The 11306-nt window shown below is 39.1% G+C and overlaps 1 pseudogene; it reads left to right on the forward strand.

Moving 5' to 3' along the window:
* Nucleotides 1-8754: 8754 nt before the first annotated feature.
* Nucleotides 8755-9554, forward strand: LOC131502042 (small ribosomal subunit protein uS5-like; annotated as a pseudogene).
* Nucleotides 9555-11306: the final 1752 nt, after the last annotated feature.

Genomic DNA, 11306 nt, shown 5'->3' on the forward strand with positions numbered 1-11306 from the left:
ATTTCAAGTTTACATTTAAATTCTAGTTTATTAACATATATGGTAAAATTTATTTCAGGCATAGAGTTTAGTGATTCATCATTTAATTATAATACCTAGCGCTCATCACAATAAATGCCCTCCTTAATACCCATCATCCAAGTACCATTCCCTGCCCACTTCCCTCCATCAACCTCAGTTTGTTCTCCATAGTTAAGAGTCTTTTATGGTTTGCATCCCTCTCTCTTTTTTTTCACCTTTCCATATGCTCATCTATTTTGTTTCTTAAATTCCACATAAGAGTGAAATCATATGGTATTTGTCTTTCTCTGACTTATTTTGCTTAGCGTAATACACTCTAGCTCCATCCACATTGTTGCAAATGACAAGATTTCATTATTTTTGACAGCTGAGTAATATTCCATTACTTCTTTACCCATTCATCAATCAATGGACATTTGGGCTTTTTACATAATTTGGCTATTGTTGATAGTGCTGCTGTAAACATCAAAGTTCACATGCCCCTTTAGATCAGTATTTTTGTATCCTTTGAGTAAATACCTAGTAGTAAAACTTCTGGGTTGTAGGATAGTTCTACTTTTAACCTTTCAAAGAACCTCCGCACTGTTTCCCAGAGTGGCTGCACCAGTTTGCATTCCCACCAACAGTGTAAGAGGGTTCCCCTTTCTCCACATCCTCGCCAACACGTGTTGTTCCTTGTGTTAATTTTAGCCTTTCTGACAGGTGTGAGGTGGTATCTCATTATGGTTTTGATTTGTATTTCCTTGATGGTGAATGATGTTGAGCACATTTTCATGTGTTTATTAGCCATCCAAATGTCTTTGGAAAAAAGTCTGTTCATGTCTTCTGCCCATTTCTTAACTGGATTTTTATTTTTTGGGTGTTGAGTTTGATAAATTCTTTATATCTTTTGGAAACTGACCTTTTGTCTCATACGTTATTTGCAAATACCTTCTCCCATTCCATTGGTTGCCTTTTAGTGTTGTTGATTGTTTCCTTTGCTGTGCAGAAGCTTTTTATCTTGATGAAGTCCCAGTAGTTCATGTTTGCTTTGTTCCCTTGCCTCAGGAGACATGTCTAGTAAGAAGTTGCCGTGGCTGAGGTCAAAGAGGTTGATGCCTATGTTCTCCTCTAGGATTTTTTTTTTATTATTTTAATGTTTATTTATTTTTGAGAGAGAGAGACAGAGTGTGAGTGGGGGAGGGGCAGAGAGAGAGGGAGACACAGAGTCCAAAGCAGGCACCAGGCTCCGAGCTGTCAGCACACAGCCTGACGCAGGGCTCAAACTCAGAAACCACGAGATCATGACATGAGCCTAAGTCGGGCGCTTAACCAACTGAGCTACCCAGGCGTCCCTCCTCCAGGATTTTGATGGTTTCCGGTCTCACATTGATCCATTTTTAGTTTATTTTGGTGTATAATGTAAGAAAGTGGTCCAGTTTCATTTTTCTGCATGTTGCTCTAGTTTTCTCAGCACCATTTGTTCGAGACTGTCTTTTTTCCATTGGATATTCTTTTATGCTTTGTCAAATAATAGTTGACCATATAGTTGTGCGTCCATTTCTGGGTTTTCCATTCTGTTCCATTGATCTATGTGTCTGTTTTTGTTCCAGTGCCATACTGTCTTGATAATTGCCACTTTGTAATATCACTTGAAGTCTGGAATTGTGATGCTTCCAGCTTTGCTTTTCTTTTTCAAGATAGCTTTGGCTATTCGGGGTCTTTTGTGGTTCCATACGAAACTTAGGATTGTTTGTTCTAGCTCTGTGAAAAATGATGGTGATATTTTGATAGGGATTGCATTAAGTGTATAGATTGCTTTGGGCAGTATAGACATTTTAACAATGTTTGTTCTTCCAATCCATGATTATGAAATGTTTTTCCATTTCTTTGTGTCCTCTTCAATTTCTTTCTTAAGTGTTCTATGGTTTTCAGAGTAAAGATCTTTTTACATCTTATTCCTAGGTATCTTATTGTTTTGGGTGCAGTTGTAAATGCGATCGATTTCTTGATTTCTCTGTCTTTCTGCTGTTTCATTATTGGTGTATAGAAATGCAACCAATTTCTGTGCATGGATTTTATATCCTGTAACTTTGCTGAATTTATATTTCAGTTCTAGTAATTGTTTGGTGTAGTCTTTCAGGTTGTCTACATAGAGTATTGTGTCATCTGTGAATAGTGAAAGCTTTACTTCTTCTTTGCTGATTTGGCTTCCTTTTATTTCTTTTTGTTGTCTGATGGCCGAGGCTAGGACTTCCAGTATTACGTTAACAACAATGGTTAGAATGGACATCCCTATCTTGTTCCTGACAATAGAGGTAAAGCTCTCAGTTGAGTATGATATTAGCTGTGGATCTTTAAAAATGGTCTTTATGATGTTGAGGTATGTTCCTCCTTATCCCTACTTTGTTGAAGGTTTTTATCAAGAATGGATGCTGATGTGCTGGGTGGCTCACTTGGTTAAGTGTCTACTCCTGATTTTGGCTCAGGTCATGATCTCACAGTTTGTGAGTTCAAGCCCCAAATTGGGATCATGCTGGCAGTGCAGAGCCTGCTTGGGATTCTCTCTCCCCATTCTCTCTGCCCTCCCCCCAAATAAAGCAATAAATTGAAATACATGGATGCTGTATTTTGTCAAATGCTTTTTCTGCATCTATTCACAGGATCATATGGTTCTTATCATTTCTTTTATTAATGTGGTGTATCATGTTGATTGATTTGCAAATATTGAACCAGCCCTGCAGCCCAGGAATAAATCCCACTTGATCATGGTGAATAATTCTTCTAATGTATTGTTAGATTCGATTTGCTAGTATCTTGTTGAGACTATTGCATCCATGTTCATCATGGATATTGGCCTATAAGTCTCCTGTTTAGTGGGGTCTTTGTCTGGTTTTGCAATGGAGGTAATGCTGGCCTCGTAGAAGGAGTTTGGAAGTTTTCTTTCCATTTCTATTTTTTGGAACAGTTTAGGAAAAATAGGTATTAACTCTTCTTTAAATGTGGTAGAATTCCCCTGGGAAGCCATCTGGCCCTGGACAGGTGCATGGGAAATTTGTTTGTTGGGAAATTTTTCATTACTGATTGAATTTCTTTGCTGGGTATGGGTCTGTTCAAATTTTCTGTTTATTCCTGTTTGGATTTTGGTAGTTTGTATGTTGCTAGGAATTTATCCATTTCTTGCAGATTGTCCAATTTGTTGGTATAAAATTTTCCATAATATTCTCTTATAATTCTTTGTATTTCTGTGGTGTTGGTTGTCATCTCTCCTCTTTCATTCATGGTTTTATTTATTTGGGTCCTTTCTCTTTTCTTGTGGATAAGTCTGGCTAGGGGGTTATCAATTTTATTAATTCTTTCAAAGAACCAGCTCTTTGTTTCATTGATCTGTTTTACTGGAGCTTTTGTTTGTTTATTTGTTTGTTTCCATATCATTTATTTCCGGTCTAATCTTTATTATTTCCCTTTTGCTGACCTTAGGTTTTATTTGTTATTCCTTTCCTAGCTCCTTTCGGTGTAAGTTTAGGATGTGTATTTGAGACTTTTCTTGCTTCTTGAGATAGGCTTGTATTTCTATACACTGCTCTCTGTCAGTGCAGAGCCCGACACAGGGCTCCATCTCACAAACCGTGAAATCATGACCTGAGCTGAAACCAAGAGTCAGATCCTTAACCAAATGAGCCACCCAGGTACCCTCATAATTTTATCTTCTATATCACTGATTTGTTCCTCTGCTTCTTCCATCTTTGTTGTCATTGCATCCAGTCAGTTTTGCATCTGGGTTATAGCATTTTTTATTTTGGCCTGGCTAGTTTTTAGTTCTTTTATCTCTGCAGTATGGGGTTCTCTAGTGCCTTCTATGCTTTTCTCAAGCCCCACTAGTATCTTTATGATTGTTGTTTTGTATTATGGTTCATGCATATTATATCTGTTTTGATTAGATCCCTGGCCATGACCTCTTCCTGTTCTTTCTTTTGGGGTGAATTCCTCCGTTTTGTCATTTTGTCTAGGTCACTGTCTTTTTGTATGTTAGCATAGCCTGTTTTACTTCCTGCTCCTGAGAGTAATGGCTGTATTAAGAAGAGGTCCTATACTGTCCAGGGTCTGGTGCTTCAGGAAGTGTTTCAAAGTGTACACTCTGCTGTTGTGTTTTGGTTGCTCTTTCCCTCAGGTCAGTCCTCTGCAGTTTCTCCTTGCCTACAGTGAGGAGTGTTTGGACCTTGTCCACTGTGTGGCAAGTTTTAACTAGGTATGTTTTTGTCTGTTTGTTTAAAGAGGATAAATATGATTTCCCTTAAAGCTGAAAGGTTTGCAATACTGTATGATCAGTAGATTTGGTATGTGTGAGGGGTTTGTGCTAGTCTTCTGGGGGAGGGGCCTGCTGTGCTGATTCTCAGGCCAACTTGCCCTAGTAAAGATGCACCTGTAGGGCGCAGGGAGGCAGAACTTGGTGTAAGTGGGTCCAGCCTCCACTTGGTGGTGCTGTGCTAGTCACTGAAGGGTCTTGGTGCTGATGGGCCAGAAAATGGTGTTCCCCAGCTCTCTTGTCCACAGAGAAGGGAGTTTGCATCTGCTGTTGTCCAGAAAGCTGTCACAGAAGAGTGAACAGTCTCCCCTCTTGTGTCTCTGGCTTCCATCAGATCTCTGCCTTTACCCTATGTCTGAGCTGTCTGCCTGCCAGACAGCACAGAACTCCTGTGTTTTATCTCAAGCACTCAGCTGAGTTTCAAAACTCTGAATTTTAGGGACCTGGTGTGGTGTGGACCCTCACTGATCCTCTGGGGAAGGGTCTTGCCATGCTGCAGCTGGTGTCATTTAGTTCCAGAAAAGCAGTTGCATGATTGCACAGGGGTTGGAGTTTACGGTAAAGCACAGCAAAAAGCTGGCACCAAGGTTTGCTGCCCTCATCAGGTGTCTCTGTTCCTATGCTAATGAATAGGGCAGCACATTGGTACAGGCCAGCTATTTGTCCCCTGATAGGCCATGCCACCTCTCCCAAATGTGCTCCAAGAAGGGGAGATGTCTGTCCCAGTGTCACCCAGGGGATCCTCAGACCACACTGGCTGCCCCCAGGCCTCTGCCCTCCTTCCCCACAGAAGCACCACTATGCCCACCAGGACCCGGCAGTAGCACGACTTTTAAAACTTGAGACTTTCAGTGCTACTGCTTATAAAAATTTGCAATAATCAGCTGCTCTCATTCTCCCAGTCACTGGTTTTGGGGAAGTGTTTCTCTTGTGAAGTGTCTGTTTCTCTCTCCATCTCTCTCTCTCTCTCCTCTCTCTCTGAGATCAAGGCCCCCTCCCCTCTGCAGCACCTGGGATTCTTTTCTTCCAGGAATCATGTCTCCTCATTTCCTACCTTCTAAAAAATGCCTTCTTTTCTCCCCCTGTTTCTGCAGCTTGTTCTGTCAGCATTCAGATTGATTTCTTGGGTGTTCAGAATGATTTGGTCTTTATCTAGCTGTGTTCCAGGGACAAGGCAAGCCTAGGGTCCCCCTACTGCTCCACCATCTTAACTCCTCCTTGATTTCCTGCAAGGTTAAAGTTACTCTATTTTTAAGGTTACCTGAACGTTTTACAAGTCACAAAAATATTTTTAAGATTCTTTAATAGAAACGTGACTGAAATAGATTAGATCAAAATAAGCTTCACCTTTCATCAGAGACTAGGCATGAGATATTTCCATTCAGATGGAGTATTTTTTTTTGGCTTATATTCACCTGATGAGTGAGATATGAAAATCAGATTTCTAGCTTAGCTAGGGAATTCTATTTTGGAAACCATATTCCTCTCATTTCTATTCAGTAGCACATGGAGTGAAAACAGAAACACTGCAATTAAGTAATCATCCAGTTTCCTCATAAGAACACAGTATGTTTCAGATGGTATCAAGAAGACATGATATGCAATCCATAGGACTTAGAAACATAACATACCAGCATAATGTTTTGAAACCCATTGTCAACAATACTTACTAGGCATGGCAAAAGAGGGTGGGTGGTAAGAAAAGCCAAAATTGCTGAAAGGGTCTGGTAGCAAACACCTGTAGACTGCAATTTGAAAATAAATTTTCTTGTCATTAAGAGGAATGAATTTTAAGTAAGCATGTCATTTGCTTCCCTATAAACATTTCCATTGATTCACTCATCTGGGTTGCTAGCCAAGAGGGTCTCATTGCACTGTGCATTGTAGCATCTACAGGGCAGAATATAATCATTTGCATTACTAAATTAGAGAGAAAATACTGATTAAATTGAGGTGAATTTCTGCTTCTCACACTAGTAGTAAACAGAGAGACGTCTGATTTGGCCAGGTATTCTAAGACCAAAGAGAGGTGACTAACAATGATACACTTTTCTTAGACACACTTGGAAGGTTCAGATAAATTTAAACTCTAAGTCATCTTGGGGAAATGAATTAGGGTGAGGAGGGAAAAGAGAAAGTAGGGTGACATTGCAATCAATTGTGCAATGGTGTTTACAAATGTTGGCCTGAATTTAGAGGTTTTGGGAACAGAGTTAAATTATACCAGGCCAGTGCCCTGAATGGCTCTGTGCAGTGAGGCACTTGTCAAGTTCCAGAATGATGCTTCCAAAGCATTCATGGCTTTTCCTACTGAACTAGGTCAGCGGTGTTTGGATATTAAGTTTGGTCTTCATGGATATTAAGCATCCTAAAGTAATATTTGATTTCTCTCTCCATGACATAGTCAAGGGAGTAATAAATTTGAGAATCTGAAGTATCCAGATTATTTTCTGACTTTTCTGAATTTAATAGAATACAGTCAGATACATTTTTACAGCTTTATCTCTAATGCAATTAAAGGTAGTGATTTGAAACCTGCAAATAATGAGCATCTACTATACTTTGTGATTTATATTAATTATCTGATATAATCCTCACTATGTCTCTATGAGATAAGGTTTATTCCTATTATAATTCTTGTTGTAAAAATGAGGAATTGGAGAGTTTAATTTATTCACAGTCAGTATGCTAGTAAGTGCATGATTGGGATGATTTAAATTCTGACCTGTCCTACTTCAGAGTATTTTAAAACATATATTGTAACACATTGCTGCTGGGACACTGATCAGCCATTTTTTTAAATAAAAAAATTACAATAGAACAAGGCAGTGTAGTGTAGAAAGTATTAGACAGGAACACAGGTAGCAACAATTTTTGAAACTTTTCTTTCAGATGTGTATGTATGTGTGCAGCATGTGTGTAATGATCTAAAATAAAAATGCATTACTTGCTGTATCACAGTAAAAAAGAAGTTTAAAAAATACTGCAGTCTACATTCTCAAATCAAAATAATCTGTGGTAATTATAATATGTAAAAAAAGAAACCCCCTAAAATAAAGTACCATAACTGGAAGATTTGATTGGTAACTTCCTCAGCTTTGCAGGCTGTGTGGGCTGCTTTTCATTTTCTCTTTCACTAGATGTATAAGCAGATATCTCTCAGATGACTCTCTGGTTTCTGCAGTTCAGAGCCTGACCAACTACTGTGTGGCACTTAAATGTACACAAGATCTCATTTGATACCAAGTAACACTGAGTTAGAGCTTATACAAATTATTAGAGAGAGAATGCAGAATTTAAATATCTTTCCCAAAGTCACCTAACTAGTACAAGACAGAAATAAGAATCAGCTATAGACCCTGTGATGGCCTCTTCTGTCACTTCCATTAGGTGGCATATGGCAGGTGTTCCATGTACACACATTTTTCAGGCTCAGAGCAGAAAAAAAAAAAAGAGTGCTTAAGGAGTGTGTGAGTCTTTAGTGCATCACTAGTGCTGATAGCATGTGATGGCTTTTCACACTAGTAATAAATATATGTCCTTCTTGATCTGACAACACCAACAAAATAAATCAGCGTAATCATTTAATTTAAAATGTATTAAGCAACAATTCTGGAGCCACAAAATTACCAGTTTTTCAGAGAATGAAGAATCCTTCAATAATCTTGACCTTAGTGGGAGTAGGAAGGGGGGTGGGGGCAATGAAATTGGATGTATTGTAAATAAGATACTAACTGACAGCTAAGGAAACTTAATTCAGCAGTAATATATGATAATGAGGAGCTTTAATAGTTTATTAGTCTTTATAAATATTCTCTCCATCTCAGCTATATGAAACATGATTTGTAAATGTAAGGATAATTTGATTTGGGTGTTCATTTAATTGATTGACCCAAATCCACACACAGGGAAATCAATTGTTTTGTAATTATATGTCTATTTACTAATCTAGTCAATTTGAGTACAGGCCATGTGAAAGACAATACACAGGGCATCTCTAGAAACATTGTGATGCATAGTTTAATGCTAAATATGTTATAGGCACATATGTAAAAATAATCCAAATGTATATTTATACAGAATGTATTTGTTTAACTGGCTAAAATATAATTAGATATACAAACAAGAAATAAATGTGAAAAAATATCATAGCCACCGTGTTTAGGAAACTATAAGTGAGACAGGCACAAAATAATGTAATTAGCTATAACTCACAAATTCACAAGTGCTTTTGACATGGCTTTTCCAAGAGTAGTAATATAGCATTTAGCTACTACCACTTCGTTTCTATTTCTAGGAGCTAGTAACCAGGAGATGGAATGCTACAGGGTTATTGTTGGCAAAAGACCAGGTATTTCAGATGTCTGTACTCACTAGCAGGGCATGAGTTTTATGAGGATAAAGAGTTGAGAAATTAGCCTCTTCTCTGAGAAAACACTAAATGGCAGATGATGCTGGTGCTGCAGAAGGCCCTGGAGGGCCCTGGAAGGCCACCTGGGCTTCAGCAGAGACGTCAGCAGTGGCATCTGCGACCCAGTCCAGCTATGGTCTGGACCGAGGTTCCCCAGGGCAAGGTTCGGGACAAAGAGTGGGTCCCCATCACCAAGATGGGCCACCTGGTCAAGGACATGAAGATCAAGTCCACTGGAGGAGATCTCTCTCTTCTCCCTGCTGATCAGGGACTCTGAGATCATGGACTTTTTCCTGGGGGCATCCCTGAAAAATGAGGTTTTGAAGATTATGCCCGTGCAAAAGCAGACCCACGCTGGCTGGTGGACCAGGTTTAAGGCATTTGTTGCCATGTGAGATTACAAGGGACAGGTTGGTCTGGGTGTTAAGTGCTCCAAGAAGATAGCCACTTCCATCCATGAGGCCATCCTCCTGGCAAAGCTTTCCATCATCCCCATGCAGTGAGTCTCCTGGGGGAACAAGATCAGGGCAAGGCCCACACTGTCCCATGCAAGGTGACCAGCCGCTGTGGCTCCGTGCTGGTGTACCTCATCGCTGCCCCCAGAGGCACTGCCCAAGAAGCTACTGATGATGGCCGGAAATGACACCTGCTACACCTCAATCAGAGGCTGCATTGCCATGGGGAGTAACTTCACCAAGGCCACTTTTGATGCCATTTCCAAGACCTATAGTTATCTCACCTCCCACCTCTGGAAAGAGACTATTCACCAAGTCTCTCAATGATGAATTCACTGACCATCTTGTAAGGTCCCTGACTCCAGCTGTGGTCACTACATAGTTTTATATGAGAAGAATAAAGTGAATTAAAACCCGTTTTTTAAAAAGTTGGGAAATTATGACTCTGTGTTATATATAAACTCATATCATAGTTGCAATATTTTATCTATCACCAAGCATCTCATAATGCAGCTGTAATGTAAGAGAAGACACCTGGATTTAGAGTCAGAAGACTACATTGAAATAAAAGACTAAAATTTACTAGCTGAGTAACCTTGAAAATTAATTAGGCTTCAATTTCTTCCACTGAAAATTGTAGATGGTAATTCTTTTTTTACGGGAAGTTGTAATGGTAATTTGAGGTTGAATCATATAAAATTGGTGATATTTGATCATTTTTATCTACAAAAATGATAATTTCATTTGGATCAACCTAGTAATAAGAGTTACACATTTATTGAATCTTCTGTCTTATAGGCACTTTGCTGTGTTTGACATGTTATAGTAGATTATAATAACTTCATTTTTTTACCCCTCGCTCTATTCGGGCCCTTTACAATAATCCATTTTTAGTGTCCTCCCATCACTAGTGGGCTGATCTACCCTGTCGCTTGAGTCTGGGCTCAACAACTTGACTTATTTTTGTCAATGGAATGTTAGCATGGGTGAGTGAATGCAGAGGTTTGAAGTGAACTTCAGCAGTGGGGCTTGTCCTCTCTTGCCATGTGAATATGTCCAGGATAGACCACTAGAGAATAAGACACATCTAGACAGAGTTAAGGACTTCCAGTCATTCCAGCCTAGGCCATCCTAGATCAACTGACATACAGCCCACTCCCACACCTGTTCAGGAGACCAGGCATGATTAGTATAGCCAACCTCTAGCCAACCTCCAGCTATAAACTTTCAGTTATAAACCCCAGAAGATTTATATCAGTACACCTATTGTTGTGGCAATAACTAACAGATACAAATGATTCATTTTATTCACACAACAAATCTTTAGGCACTATTATCATCCTCAGTGGAAGAAAACACTGTGACCCAGAGAAAAGTTCAGTAAACTGCCCAGGCTCAGAACACTGAACACAGTAAATAACAGAGGAGAGGTTTGAAATTAGGGAGTCTGGCTTCAGAGGCCATATCCTAACCAGTATACTGAATGGCTTTGTTCTTGTGAAGATGAAATGAGATTAGTTTTTTTCAAAGTGCTTTGTCAATGTTAAAGCACACTAAAAATATAAGTCATTATTATGAAGCTGCAACTCCTTTTCAAAGATGCTGTAAAATTTCAACTAAGTTTTTTCTTTGTCTCATAAAAAAAGAAACCCCAGGCAAGCACAAGATGATTTAAAATGCACTGTTCTTTCATATGCCAGTTACACAGGGAAAACTGATAAATGGTGAAATTTAGCATGCCACCTTCCTTCCGAATCGGTGATAGACCGCTGCTATTTGCTAGGCAACTACCAAGTAAACAGAAAAATAAAGCTATGGTTTTCTTGGCAAGTGTCATTAAAAATAGATTAAGTTTACAGTAAATGCAATCTGTAGCATAGATCATACAAAAAACCTGAAGGGGAAATGAAGGCATTAATAACATATTTCTTAATTTTATGAAGCGTTACACACATCAGTCCACTGAACCAAAATAACCTAGGGAAATAGCAGTGAAACAGGCATTTATTCCTCAGCTTCGAGGAGGCATGCAAATACAAATGGTGCAAAACAAGAAGCTGATTATTCTGGAAATTGGAATAAACATAAAAAAGAAAAGTCTGGAGATGCTAATAGGCATTAAGTTTATGAGGTG

The sequence above is a fragment of the Neofelis nebulosa genome, chromosome X, assembly GCF_028018385.1.
Source record: "Neofelis nebulosa isolate mNeoNeb1 chromosome X, mNeoNeb1.pri, whole genome shotgun sequence".
NCBI classification, from domain to species: domain Eukaryota; kingdom Metazoa; phylum Chordata; class Mammalia; order Carnivora; family Felidae; genus Neofelis; species Neofelis nebulosa.